This window comes from Aquila chrysaetos, chromosome 12 (assembly GCF_900496995.4).
Source record: "Aquila chrysaetos chrysaetos chromosome 12, bAquChr1.4, whole genome shotgun sequence".
Lineage (NCBI taxonomy): Eukaryota > Metazoa > Chordata > Aves > Accipitriformes > Accipitridae > Aquila > Aquila chrysaetos.
The window spans coordinates 14745283-14759922 of NC_044015.1; the positions used below are offsets into that span (position 1 = coordinate 14745283).

At 35.5% G+C, this 14640-nt stretch overlaps 1 protein-coding gene and 1 long non-coding RNA gene across 5 annotated transcripts in view; one reads left to right on the forward strand and one right to left on the reverse strand.

The window, feature by feature from the left end:
• The window catches only part of LOC115349505, a 55729-nt gene extending 52822 nt beyond the window's left edge, over nucleotides 1-2907 (forward strand). Inside the window, exon 3 of the long non-coding RNA XR_003926122.1 lies at nucleotides 2859-2907. This is a non-coding gene — a long non-coding RNA (uncharacterized LOC115349505). The remainder of the gene's footprint in view (nucleotides 1-2858) is intronic.
• BRINP3 (BMP/retinoic acid inducible neural specific 3) overlaps nucleotides 1-14640 on the reverse strand; it is a 227691-nt gene that overhangs the window by 22677 nt on the left and 190374 nt on the right. The window lies entirely within an intron of this gene.

A 14640-nucleotide genomic window follows, 5' to 3' on the forward strand; every position in this document is an offset into this window, starting at 1 on the left:
CTAATTTATAGGGAAACAGGAGGTACTAGTTTCAGCACTTACAGAACTATTTTCTTTTTGAATCATCTTTTTTTTTAGGCAACAACTGCTTAAACAGCACAAAGATTCCTAAAAAAAAAAAAAGAAAGAAAGAAAGAAAAAAGGAAACAATGTGGTAGAAGCCAGACTGTTTAAAATAGATCATTATTTTAAATTTTGTTTTTGTAAAAGTCACATCTTTAACAGATCTATGAACACTTCAGTTAGTCAAAAGCCGAAATCAGCCTCTCTGAAGTCATTAAGATATATCACCTTTCTCCCAGGTTAATGTGTTTATGGCAAATGAAAAATGACCACAGGAAAACACTAGTCATTGCTCATGTGAATAGCTTACTTGTTCTTCAATATAGTGTAACCAACATTTGGTATATTCAGAAACCCACCAGTGCTGTGCACATTTATTTATCACAGGGTGCCAAAGAAGAGTCAAACTCATAACCACAGTCAATATGCAAAGCTAAACCATTTCAAGGGGTGATACGCTTTAAGAATATCCTTGTTTTCACAGTCAAAGATGGTTCTCTAAAGCAGTGTGTAACGGTTTGAGCAACTGGAGTGGAAACTATTACTTAGACGTGTTTTTTAAAGCATAAAGAACAAAAGTATTTTTTTAAGCCTAGAACACAATTTCTTCATATGTGTTTACATAATCATGAAGATGGTTTTGCTAAGGTTAGTATATTTGCATTATTCCTACTTGTTTTCAGGTAAAGCAATATGTCACATTTTATTATTCAGTTCCTTCTGACCTGCTAAAGTATTTCTTATTAAACTTAAGTTTCTCTTAGCAGGATCTATCCTTGTAAGAATGTGAGGAACACAAAAGTGACACTACAGTAATAAATCGAAAATACTAACAGACTTCAGTGTTTAGCTTTAAAGTACACAGTCGTTGCCTCACAAAGATATACAATACCATATTCTTACAAGTAAGCATCTGAATAAAGTTAATTTTCTATAGAAAATTATGAGTTTTAAAATACATTCAACATTTTCTCTTATTCGTTCACTGAAAGCTTAATGTGTCCATGACACATTAAAAATGATTACAGGAATGTACTATCTGAGCCCATGTTGATAGCTTGTTTGGTCCTTAACATACATACTGAAGAACATGGAGTTCAGAAATGTGGATTTAATTAGTATTATTCTTCTATTAAAAATGAAAAAAAATAAAAAAGAACTCAAATCCTACTCAAAAAATTTTATTTGTGTAAAGGAACTTCAGAAAATTTTCATTTCTTTATTGTTAATTTTCTTTGTACCTGTATCTGTTTGATACCTGCCAGACTGAGACCAAGTTGTTCTGTAGATTGATGCAATTGCTGCTGCAGAAATCAAACTGAATCCTTTTTGCTATGGATATAGTTAAAAATAATGAAATTAAAGTGTTACTATTTCATTAATGGGAAACTTATACTGTCTTACAAATAAGAAAAAAACCCAAAATGTGAAAGAGCCTAAGCAAGAAATTTCTCTTCTTGTGACTCAACTGGTCATAAATAAAATCTTGGGAAAAAAGACTATTAATCAAGGAAAACTTAATTTCTTATAAAAAGTATCTTAATTTGGATAGTCATTATAAAGGAGATCTCTTATTCTTACATTGTGAGATCAGTGGGTATCTTCCAGCTGATGCCAGCAGCCCATTAAATGAACTTCCTTTGTGAGTGAGATTTCACATGACACATAGCAGCAATTCTAATTCCAGCTGAGTTTCAGCAGAATTTAGATGGTTACAAATTTTTGTCTTGTAATTAGTGAGCAATAAAAACTGCAAGTCAAATACCCTTTTTATTCAGAGCTGTTAATACACTATCACCTCTCTACTGCTGTTCAGGTTATTCAGGTGCTTGTGTACAGGTCCCACCATGGAAGCTGCTACCAGTGCCACAGACACTCTGGGGCATCTCCTCAGGCTGACATGACACTGAAGGAATATGTGCTTGATCCTTAAAAGTACATAGGCACTTTCCTCACACTATAGTCATGGCTTTGTGGCTAATCCCTTCACCGTGAAGTACAGTAACAACTATGATGCTGGTACTCAAGAGCACCAGTGCCCAGCTGCCCCCAGCCCCAGGCATGCCCTTAACCTCTCCTCAGTCCCCCTGCGCCACAGAAGTTAAGCAAATACTCTGTTCATGTAATCCCATGCTCAACCAAATATTTACATCCCTTCCAATATTTGTATAATGACCCCAGTGTCCCCTAAACAGCATTCCAGTGTTTTACATTCCTCATCCTCCTTGAAGGGTGAATTCCACAGAGGAAGACTGAGTTTCTATGCAGTATATTTCCTTTTGTAAGAACATGGGAGCTGTTAAGACTCCAATCATCATGTAACTATTCAGAAGGGCTATGCTACAATAATCTACTTTTATGGGAGTTTGGAAGATGAATATAAAATAACATAATCCCCAGCTGTGCTGTTATGTTTAAAGCCATCCCATTAATCATACTCAGTTTTACTTCACAGCTTAAAAGTATGCAAAGTGTTACTGCCATTCAGGTGCCTTAATACTGGCAGTTGCACACCTTAACTGCATTTTAAAAGCTATCTTCTCAAGAAATTAAGCACTCGATCTTTTACTTTCCTCCAGTGGAAATGTTAATTCAGCACCTTCTGATGTTGAGAACATATGCAGAACTGCCTAGAAATCTAGGCAAGCAGATGAAACCTCAGAAGTGTCCCAGCTTCCATACCTGAATATAAGGTGTTAACCACATTAATAATAATAATAATAATAATAATAATAATAATAATAATAATAATAATAATAATAATGAAAAAGTTCAATTATTCTGTTTCTTTACAGATTATCTGAACTGATTTAGCATCTGTATTTTTCCATGAGGATACTGGGCAAAAATAACAGTAAGTAGTTAAACTACATCATTGCACGGAGAAGGGAATAGATTATTTGTGGTTCAAAAGAATGAATCCATGCTAGATTGATGTTGCCAATAAAGAAATGGAAATCTTATTAAGGTCTGGGGGAGCTTGCAGGCATAAGAGTGCAAACAAGTAAATACTCGGAACTGCTCACTTCTTTCCTGGAGCTGATAGCATTGATGTGATGTTGGATTTGAATTGTGATCAGGCAGCTGAGTTCAGATCTAAAAAGGAATATGTAATAAGGTCAGGAAGAGAGGAAACTACTGTAACTAGTTGCTAGTTTTGATCTGATACTTGTAAACTCCAGTTTTCTACTTAATCATCAAGGCAATACCTCAGATCAGAACCAAGGAAATGTTGTGAAATAGAGCCTTTTCTTCCAAAGCATGGAAAGTGCTATGACTCAGAGGGATTAATCTGTGATGTACCGTCCTAAAACAAAGCTTCTCAGAGTGCAAAAGCAGAACTCACAAGTCAGGACAGTTTTATAAAATTCCTGGGGATGGATTTAAGAAACCATTGATTTTTTTATTTTTTTTAAGAGGCAAAGTATTGTGCATTTTAACTTCTGTGCACAAGAAATTTCTACCTGACAATTTTGAAGGAAAGTTGTACAGTTTTGTTGAAGAGAGAGTTCTGCAAGTGTTCTCCTTAATTTTATTAATTAAATTTCTTTAAATGTGTGAATATGATTTTGTGTGTACAGAGTTGTATATTTTATATCAATGATTAGGGATTATGATCTGCAAACATGCAAGGTATTTCTACTTATGTTTATTATGAAGGCTAGACATTTAAACTAGGAATTACATAAATATTATGTGAATTTCACACACACAGAACATTGGTTCAGTTTCACTATCACCTTCACACAAAAGGTGGAAAGGATACAGTGAGTGCTCTTGAAAACTTCAAAGATTAAATAGATTAAAAGAGGTTTTTTGTAAAATATATTTGCAAGTTTGGTTGAGATGTGTGATCTCATAGACTGTGAGACTTGCAATGTCATCGATTTCACAACTGCATGGCACCATTCATCTGAATTTGTCTATAGAGCTCTATAACCAGATGACTGTCTGCTATTCAGCAAAAAGAAGAAACAGACTCTGGAATCATTATTTGCCAAGATTCACAGGTGCCTCCTGTAGAAAACTTCTTTATAAAGCTTCACTCCTCTGTGTCAGGACACTAATCTCTATTCAGTACAGAGAAATTTTGCCTTTCATAGACAGAGGGTCTATTTTTATCTTTGAAGTTAATCCAACCCCAAGTCGCAGCAACACTTAGAAGCACAGATGGAGATATTCTGTATAGACTTCCTTTTAAATATTCATGGATGGAAACCTGTTTCTCTACTTCTATCATTCAAAGCTGAGGATTCTGGCTTTTATGAACTTTTGCTCATCTCTTAATCCACAAGTAAAATGTTTCCTCTCCAACGCAGTTGACATTATAATCAAATGTGGATATACATAGATAAGTAGTCTACGTATGCAGCAGATGGTCAGCAGAAGAAATAAAAAATCACTTAATGTTGTACAACCTTATACCAGTGGCAAGATTCATTAAACTGTGGACTGGACTCAGCAAGATAGAAAATGCTACTCAAGTGTTCTGCAATGTATTGAGGGCTAAATTGATGAAACAGAAAGTCTGCATGCTGTCTTGGGATTTGCTACATTGATCTCTACTCAGAGCTTATTTAACTGAAGTTTTGTAGAGAAACATTAGGGACAACACATTCAGCAGCTTAGCTATCCATTTCACAGTACCTTGCTCACATCTTGGACATATTTGCCAACTATCTCATTTATATTTATACTGTATCTTAGCCATCACTCCAGGAATTATCTAAACCAGTAGTGCTTTCTGCAGACAATACACTGACGAAGCAATCTACACAGATGGTAAGCTTTCAACTTACATTAAAAAAATCATCATTTATTGTTCCCATTTTTTTCTAAAATTAAGGCAACTTTGTCCAAAAATGTGTAGAATAATACATGCACAATTTCAAGGGCATGATGCCTTTGGGTTCTTCTAAGGTCAATTAAAGAATTTTTTAGGATTTCTTCTTAACTATCAACCAGAAGTTTCTTAAATTTGCAAGTTTAAAAGAAAAATAAAACCTAATAAAAGTTTAAGATAATGATCCTGATTTCAGATTCTATTGGAAGTATAACTGTTTAAAATAAGGACGGAGAGTCTTAGGAAATATAATTAACACAGTCTAAGCAATGTTGAAAGAGATTACTAATTGCTGTTTTTTAGAAGGGTATGCATTTTGAAAAGTTAATTTCTTTCAAAATTTCTTTTTTAATACAAAGACTTATACATCAATTATAATTGATGCCACAAATCCTGACATTTGCTGCACTTCTATCTAATGAGGAGAGGTCTGAATGCATATTGAAGTCATTCCTCATATGGGTAGAACAGGAACTATTTATGTAAGAATCTGAATGACCAAAAAGCCAGATGATCAAAGGAATTTTTTTTTCTTTTTTTTAACTAAAAACTGGAGAAAATAAATTTTGTGGTATATATGACAGCAGCTTCACAATGGGGAAGAAAGCTTGACTCTGTAGAGATTGCATTTATTTTTATAATTTCTTGAGTTTTGAACAAACGCATTCATTTATTATTGAAAAGTAAGCAAAGAAAAGGTGATCCTGGGTAGAATTCAGAGAAGGTTTTAGTTTGGTTTGGTTTGGGTCATCTTTAATATCTTGACAATTAAGAGAAGTCAGTCATTAAAGATAATAAAATAGAACTATGCTAGAAAATTAGCAAGTGTCACCTTCTGTCTGGGGTGCCAACAAATTTTATTACTTCAGCTCCTTGCAATACAGAATTCCTTTATTTTGTACTTATCATCTGTGGTTCCATATATGGATTTCTAGAAAACTGATAATACTATGACTGGGATAATTTCCTGACAAATTAATTGGAATTAATGCCTTCTGCAGCTGTGCTGTATCATCTGCTACTGCAGGGATTTTTTTAAGTGATCTGTAGTCATCAATTTTAAACTATACTACTGATTGTATCTCTTTAATATGCCTTAGAGTTCCAAAAAGCATGCACTAGATGGGTAAACAGATTATATGTTCTGAATCAGCACTTGCCCTCCAGTCACATTGGATAGATCACGTGGGATCCCAGGATGTGATTTCTTTTATTTCCTCTTATGAATTCTGACATCTTCCTGTGCAAAAAAAAAACCTTCCTGCCATTTCCTTCAGTGAGCTGTGGGTTGAAGCCATAGGACACAGATGTCTTAGACATTTAACTTTCTCTTTGTCATTGGTGGTTATGCAGTCAGAAGGTACGGAGATAACTGTTTAACTCCAAAACACTGGACAAACTGTGAATGTGGAGGAAGGAAACTTGATAGAATGGCAATCTTGTTTTCATTTCAGATGTTGCTTTAAGGCCCTGATCTCCTTCACTTGTTGATGAAATAAAACTTCATTTGCATTCTCTCAGCCTGTATCTTTTCTGTTTCCTGCCTAAAAAAAAAGACTTTAAAATTGATTTTTTTAAAGAATGTTACTGATAACACCATGCTTTGTATTCATTCTCTGTGCTATGTTTATGGCACTTTTCCAAAAGAATATAAATATCTGGAAATATATGGGAAAAAATTGCACAAATGTAGGTCTATGCCTTTTGTACAATAACATCTTACAGAAAGTCTCTATAATAAAGAATTATATTTTCTTTTTCTCTCCAGAACCATACAAAACATGAACTAAGTTTACACATCAATAAGATAATGAGTTCTTCACAGACTATAAACATCATGGCAGTAAATGATTGCATTGAAAATTAACATTTCTAGTGGTCAGCTTCTGCCACTCTTGTATTTTCTACTCTCTTGTTTGGTAAGTAGTCTGAAAGCAAATAATCCTATTCCAGGTACAAGCAACTTGGTCAACCTGAATAAGGGTAGCAGAACCCACTCTTGAAATTTTTCTAACTCTAATATTAACCAGAGTAAGAGATGATAATCTGCTGCTTATTAAATACTTGGAATATCTTTTGAGATACAAAAAATATCCAAGTTGTATATAGACATATCAGAAACAAGGTTATACCTCACTAGATATTGCCACGTACCAGACATAAACTGAACTGTAAACTTTGGAGTTAGTTTGTGTTAGCTGGGGTCTCTGAGTGCAGCCCTTGAGCTACATTAAGTTTATAAGAAATCTTTCAGGAATGTAAATGTTCTGACAACACAAAATATGAGGTGAATACCTCAACAATAAAGCTTTTCCCTGGGTGACATCTGTCGACACAGCACACATCACCACCACAACTGACGCCCTTGCCGATGCTCTCAGCTGAGAAGCCAAGGAATAAAACACTATGGAGTTTATTATTTATCATGGACTTTCTCTCACACCCTCCAGCTATGATCCCTCCCAGTGAAAATTGAGACATGTTGGCAAGACAGTGCAAGCCTGGGCCTGCTACCAATCCTGTCTCTCTGAGAGCACATCAGAGGGCTAGATACTCCTGAGCTGTCTGCCTGACACCTCTCTGGAGTGCTAAACTCATTTAGAAACTGAGGAAGGCAAGAAGGAAGAAAGACAAGTGGAGGGGGCAAAGACAGTTTCTGGCTCATGTCATACCATTGCTGTCAGTAGAGATGTTGAGTTTGCTACTTAGTATTCTTTGGGGTAAATGAACTGTACATTGTTTTTTACCAATCTGTATATAGCTACATGCATAAGATACCAGTATTGAATACATAATTTGAAATTTTTAATTTTTCAGAGGTTTTTTTTATGTTTCCAAAAATTAACTACCTTTGTGTATAATTTTTTCCTACTGTTTCTGTCCATAAATTACTCTACCCTTGACAGTATGCATAGCAATTATGCACAAACTGAATTCTTATCTAGCAGTTCAATTTCAGAAAAATTAAATGTCTCCCTACCCTTTACACTTCAGTATGCACCTTATTCTTTCTATTCATTTATTTCGCTCTTATCAAAAGCATGTAAGAAAATACAGAGAACCTATTACACCAAAAATTAATGTATTTTTGGTTTATAAAAGACATAATAGACTGTAAATACGAAAGAATTACTAACTTTGAATGACCTGGAAGCTATATTAGATATTTCTTTCTTTGTGTTGCAAATGGAAGAACGACATAGTATGAAACAGCCATATCAAACTTTGAGTAAGGCTTTTCATGATCCTATCTGTATGTATTGGCCAGATAGGAAAATTGTTCCCAGAACTATGTCATTTGGAAACACTTAAGACACAATGGGAGTGGTGCATTCTGGAAGCAAAGGATTTTTTGTTTGTTTGTTTGTTTTTGAAAGGAACAGAAGAGTACACATGAGACAATGCAAACAATTCAGATGCAGGCTTACAGTACTTTTCAAAGCATTTTTAAAAATCAAAAGCTTGAAAACCCACCATCTGCAGGACTGAAACTATCTAATCTTCAAACTTATCTGAAGAAAAAGCTATTATAAGTCTTTAGCTAAGATGACCTGAGGCACAGCCCTGAAGGTTAAAGTCTGGCATTTGATGTCCCCTTGGAGAATTAGTATCTTGCCTTCTGAGTGAGCTAACAGAGTAAATTGCATATGACTTAACACAGGTGAGAAATTTAAGACACTTGCTTGTATGTGTTCATTTCTATGTCAATGCATATCTCACGGTTCTTTGACTTGTTTAATTAAGAAGTTTTTCTGATTCCAAGCCTGAAATCTTGTTTTCAGAGTGCTGACAGACATGACCTGACAAGCAGAGACCTCTTTGTCAAAGTGAGGCATCAGAACAATGAAAGGTTTTGCCTGAAATATGGATATGCATGGCAATGTCCCCCTGACCCCCCTCAAGTCCAACCTTCATCTTCCCTTTTATTCTGCACTCATGTCAAAGCTTTCTTATGCTTTGCACTAATACCACCTTCCCACAGAGGAGACATTTTTACTCCCAATAGCACAGACCAGAAAAGCATTTATGTTACAGCAATTCATCCCAGCCTGAGCTGAGACTGGGGCCCTACTCTGACATGCTGTACAAACACATAGTGAGCAACGTCTGTGTATCACTCTAAAGAAACACAATAGATAAAAGAGAGCAAGGGAGGTGTGATATTGTCAGCCTATTGTCAGCCCTGTTGTACTACGGTGGGCACAGACAGAGGGACTTTGGTGACTCCACAGAGGAAGCCTGATGTTGGAGACTGACTATCAAAGATCATTCTTTCTTATTTTTCTCCTGTCTTACTTAGTAACTTATAGATGATAAAAGATGTGCCCTTATGGTACATTTTATACTCTTCTGGATCAGATAAAGCAATGTTCAAATATGCTCTTATTATACAGGTGAAATCTAGAAGATGCTGCAACTTTCTGGACTTGGGAATAGCCAGAAGGCCAGGGTGTTCCAAGATCCAATATCTCACGTTAGTGTCCTTGCCTGACCTCCAGTTGCATTTGCAGTGTACATTATCATGATGCTTTAAGGCGGGGGGTGCTACCTAGAGAGGATCGTGGTCATCATGTCACATGTCTTGACTACAAAGACAGATGGTCATCAGGGTAGGAGCAAACAGAAGCTGCCAAGCCCAGAAATGTGTGCCAGGATCTATCTACATGTCAAGTAATCATTTTAAAGTGTAGGCTTGCAAGCCTTGTGAGTCACCACAGTGTTGGCTCTGATGTTGTTTCTACAAGTGATTCGTGTGGATAGGTGATTAAGATATCTTTAAATTTGGCCTGAGGGAAGGTCCTTTACAGCAGTTTGGTCACAGTGAAAACCAAAAGGCCAAAAGCAAGCCCCTCAGTATTGTAGATCTACACTGGGGATTAAATGTGCTGAATACTGTATCTTTACAGCCAAAATTCTGCAGCAGCTTTTTCTTAATTTGCACTTTTTTTTTTTTAATACCACAGTTCTATAAAATAAAATGCTATTTTAAGCTGCTGGGTTTTATTGTCTTCAAATTTTCAGGCTCCAGTACTGATAGCACCAATTGCATTACAAAATTTGCCTGGGAAAAAAAAGGAAGTTTGGGCATTTGTGTTGGAAACAACAGGGGATTTTTGGTAGGTGGAAGGGACAGAGGCAATCTGTAGTGGAATGAGTGTTAGCAGATCTGAAAAAAATGGATACCCTAGATACTGTTTGATGAGAGAGAATGGGAAATTGAGCCCAACTTTCCCTTCTCAGAACTGGACTGTATAGAGGAAATTGTTTTTCCAAAGGAATATGGGATTTCCATTCATATCACCCCATTACTCTTAGAAGAGAGCGCACAAGAGTGAGATGGACACTAAAGTAGTCATTCTTCTTGAGTGAAATGATTTACTTCAGTCATCTTCTGCTGTTGCACTTCTAAATACTGCCTCCTCTAAGGTATTGTCTGAATATTGAGCAGTATTATATAATAGATGGGCAGTACCTGGAATGAAGTCACATTTCTCATGCCAATGTTTTGTCCTTTTAAAGTATAAACTGTTTGCCAGTGCAGCAGTACTGTAATAGTGGTTAGTGATTCAGCAATCATATTTTAGTATTACAAGTCTCAGAACAAGGTGTAATACAACATCCTACAATATTAAATTAATATTGTTAACATATCATACTATATTGGTCTAACACCTTTCATGTGAGATGATTCTTGCTAAGATAATTTTCTTTTTTTAACAGTTTGTATCATGTGACAACATGTAAAATATAATTGCTAAAGCACTACTATTAGGGTACAGTTGCACTGGTAAGTAGTCCATAATTAAAAAAGACAAAACATTGGCATGAGAGATGTGACTTCATTCTACATATTGCACGTATGGTATTTCGGGAGCATGGAAGCAGGCATACTCCCGGTCTGTGACATTAAAATAACCTGTCTAACTAGTTTCACAGCACTTTATGATATGGTTAAATTACTTCATTCTAATGTTGCTATTCATCAAAAAAATCAAAAGTGGAGTTGTGGCGAGGCTGGAAAAATTTTCATGTACAGCATGTGATCAAGAACAGCCTCTATGAGTATGTAATAAAGTGCTGCAACATTAGAAACCAAATCTCCTTGAAAGAAAACATATTACAAGGACAGATACTAAGAGCAGTCTGCCCCATGTATATACAGCTATTAAAATATGTGTGAAAACACACATATACACAAGAGTTTATCTTAGCTTGTCATTGTTATCAGACCTATTATTTGCAGGCCTGTATATCATATTTTTATGTCTGTCACGTTAGTTTTAAATAACTCTAATCCCCAATCCAATTAAAGGTATCACCTCAAAGTGGATCATTTTATTTCCTTTGAGAAAAGATATAGACTTATTATTCAGTTTAGTAAAGCAACCAGTGCCAAACTGACCTTCATTTTATCTCACATACTTTCATCTTATCACCTTCCTTTTCGATGGCATGCAACTTTCAGATGTGCACCTGGTGTGTTAGATCAAATCAAAATTTCCACTAGAGAGGTGTTCCTTTACATTGAAACTTGCAAATCCATTTTTAACTCCCACATGCAATATCTTAATTGAAGCAGATGATAAAAAAAAAAAATCTGGTATTTTTTATAATACAAAATGATGTGGAATCTAAGTACATTTTTCTTTGTTCTTTCTTGGAATGATTTTTGTTTAGAAACATCTCTATGACACATTGTACTCTATTAAAAGGAGAAGATGTTCTAAAACCAGACAGAATATTGCTTGTTTAACACCTCTTGTTCGGAAGCATCATATACATTAGACCCAGTCCAGTCAGCTGAGCTTTTGCTGTCTTACCCTGTCTTCCCATAACAAAATTTTCATCTAGACTCACTGTTCGCCTTCATTCTAGCAGTCTGCTGAGTGATGTATAATTAGATTTTTTTCCCTTATATCCAATGCCACAAATGTGCTTCGAAAAGAAAAAACTCTGTGTGATGTACTGTGAGCTTCCATGTATTGAACTTTGTCGCTTCCTTGGTGGAAGATTTTATTCCTTAGTAATTTTGTGCCCATGAATCAATTACACTTATAGCAAAGCAATCTAAAGTAGCTGATAACCAACTTTGGGACATAAGGAAATACTCCTATGTAACATTCTGAGGGCATGGGATTAATCTACACTTTCTTTTTTTGTGTGTATTTCATTCTGAATCATTCTGAAGAAAACAGGTTTCAAGGCCTCAATATTCTGATGAACTGTGTTACAAATACTATAAAAAAAGTCAGTTATCTTAAATCTTTTTTCTGCATATGGACTGAAGAGAAGGCTAAGATACAAGTCCCTTCTCTGAAGTGTTTTTACAATATTCAGGCCCCATTGTGCTTTGAGGGCATGTGAATTTTTTGGTCTGTGAAATTCAAAAGGAAGAGGAAAATAATAAAAAAAATGCAAATTCATGGCTCTTCCTCCTTTTATAGCTGCCTGTGGTGCATTCTGTGGGAAATTCCAGAATAAATTCTGGTTTTGAAAGCCAGAATTCTCTCTGCAACTCCTCTGTTTGATGCAGCCATTCACTGCCCCTGGTGATGAACTCCTTCTACATCTACATTAGCTTCAGAGTATGTTTCTTAAAGAAAAATCCTTTATGAAGATAAGGACATGTTTCAAACATAAGGTTGCTGAGAATGGCTTTCCTTTCAGAAATAAGGATTTTTATATGATAATTAAAGTATTTTTTAAAAGTTATTACATAGTTTTGTCGGTATTTGCCTTCAGCTTGCATTACCAGAATAAGATCCTTTAAAACACTGGCTAGACTCTTGGTATAACCAACATCTTCACTGTAAATTATATGGTAATATTAAGCATCCAGTCTTTTCAAAAATTCAAATACTGACATTTTATTTAAGATTACATGCTTTTGTGTGCAAATGTTGTACCTTGGTCTTTTAAAATTAACAGTCTTATTTACTTGAGTTGCTCATAATCTTCAGTTGCAGTTTGCTGCAGCAGATTTCCATTTTGTTATTATGCCAAGGAAGATGTAATTTTTTCCACTGGACTATTGTTGTATTAACATTACGTTTCTCCTTTTAATATTTTTGTTTATGTCTTTATTAAATCACAAATTCTGCTGGTTAAATTTGGACTCAAGCGATGCTTTTTCATTATGAAGTGATTTAAACTGCATACAAATAAGGTTTGTATATATAGCAATATACTGTACTGAGTGCATTCACTCAAATGGGTAACATTAGCCAAGGAACCAATTTGAATGACACAGAAAAGAATGAAATCAAGTGCTGAACTGGTACTTCTGAAAGAAGAAATGAAAGTTTTTCCTTGTCTTCAATGTCTTTCAGTAGTGTTTGAATATTAAATCCAATCACAGGAAATCATTGCCATTCTTATTGAAAAATATTTGGGAAAGTGAAGATGTGAACATTCTCCTCCACCAACAGAGTTTATATTCCTTTTATGCTCTTAAGCATAGATATTCCAGTTTTGTCATTTTTGTTCCATAATTTGGGTGGATGTAAGTGCCTGCTTACCCTCAGCTCTGGTTCAGGTGTTTCACTGACAGCAATTCATGGGTAGGATCAGGTCTTCTGTTCCTGTGATTTTCAGCTTCTCAGCATATAGTCATCATGTTTGAAAAGAAATCTTACCGATATGTTAACCAAAACAGAGACAAAACCAACTTTCCCTCCCCATAATACAGTGACAATTGTATAACCACAACTTTGCTCGCTGCTTTACCTCTTCCCATTGCATATGTGAGCTACAGTGTCCTATATGGACATCCCTATTGAGTAAAATTGATATTTCTTTATTCCCTCCACTTATTTTGTCTTTGAAAAATGAGAAGATTCAATCCAAAGGTGACATTAACATGAGATTATGCATGCACAGATCTCATCTTTCAGTGCAAGTATGAGTCTCAGTGCTCAGCCTAAGCTATGAGGTAGCCTGCCCTTTGCTGCCTGTAATAGGGCATTACTTTCTCACCTCATCTGAGAAAGATGCTGCTGGAATAGAGAGCTTGGACTAACTTAATGACTACGTCAGTCCTTTTCTCAGAGTAGATGTACTAGACCACAGATACCATATGCAAACTGCTTCTGAAGATTAACAATTGTTCCTTGCACCTCATGGTCCTAATACAGAAATATGCATGTTGAGCTTAGGCAGACATGTGGGTTTGCACCTCATCTTGATTCCTACAAAGCAAAATGTATTGTGCTTCTAACACTGTTTCAAAAACTCTCCTATATACATTTTACAACACCTACAGATTCCTGCAAAGCAAAATGTATTGTGCCACTAGAGGTGTTTCAACACCTTTCCTGTATAAAAACTGCAGCAAGAGCTGGCCATCTAGTGGAATAACAATTGCTGCATGAGTAGACTCTGGCCAAGCAAACACAATGAGTGAGCATATGATACTGCAAGTTTTTAAGGCTAATGTCTTAATGCAATGAGAACATATTAGTAATAATCACTTGAGCCTTTTGAAAGAGCAGAGCCTCGAATGCATAGAGGCAGTATGCCTCACCTGGTAGCATTACTCCACAGAACATCAAGTTTCTTTTTCAGAGTGCATTTTTTTAATCTTGTTTTTCTCTTTATCTCTTGAAATTGAATGTTTTATCATTCCATCCCTCTATACAACACGGGAACAGATTATCTACATAGCAATTTCTGTGCTCCTGTTGGTTTTGAATTTTCAGTTGGTATTTTTCTTTGAACTCAGACAAGTAAATACT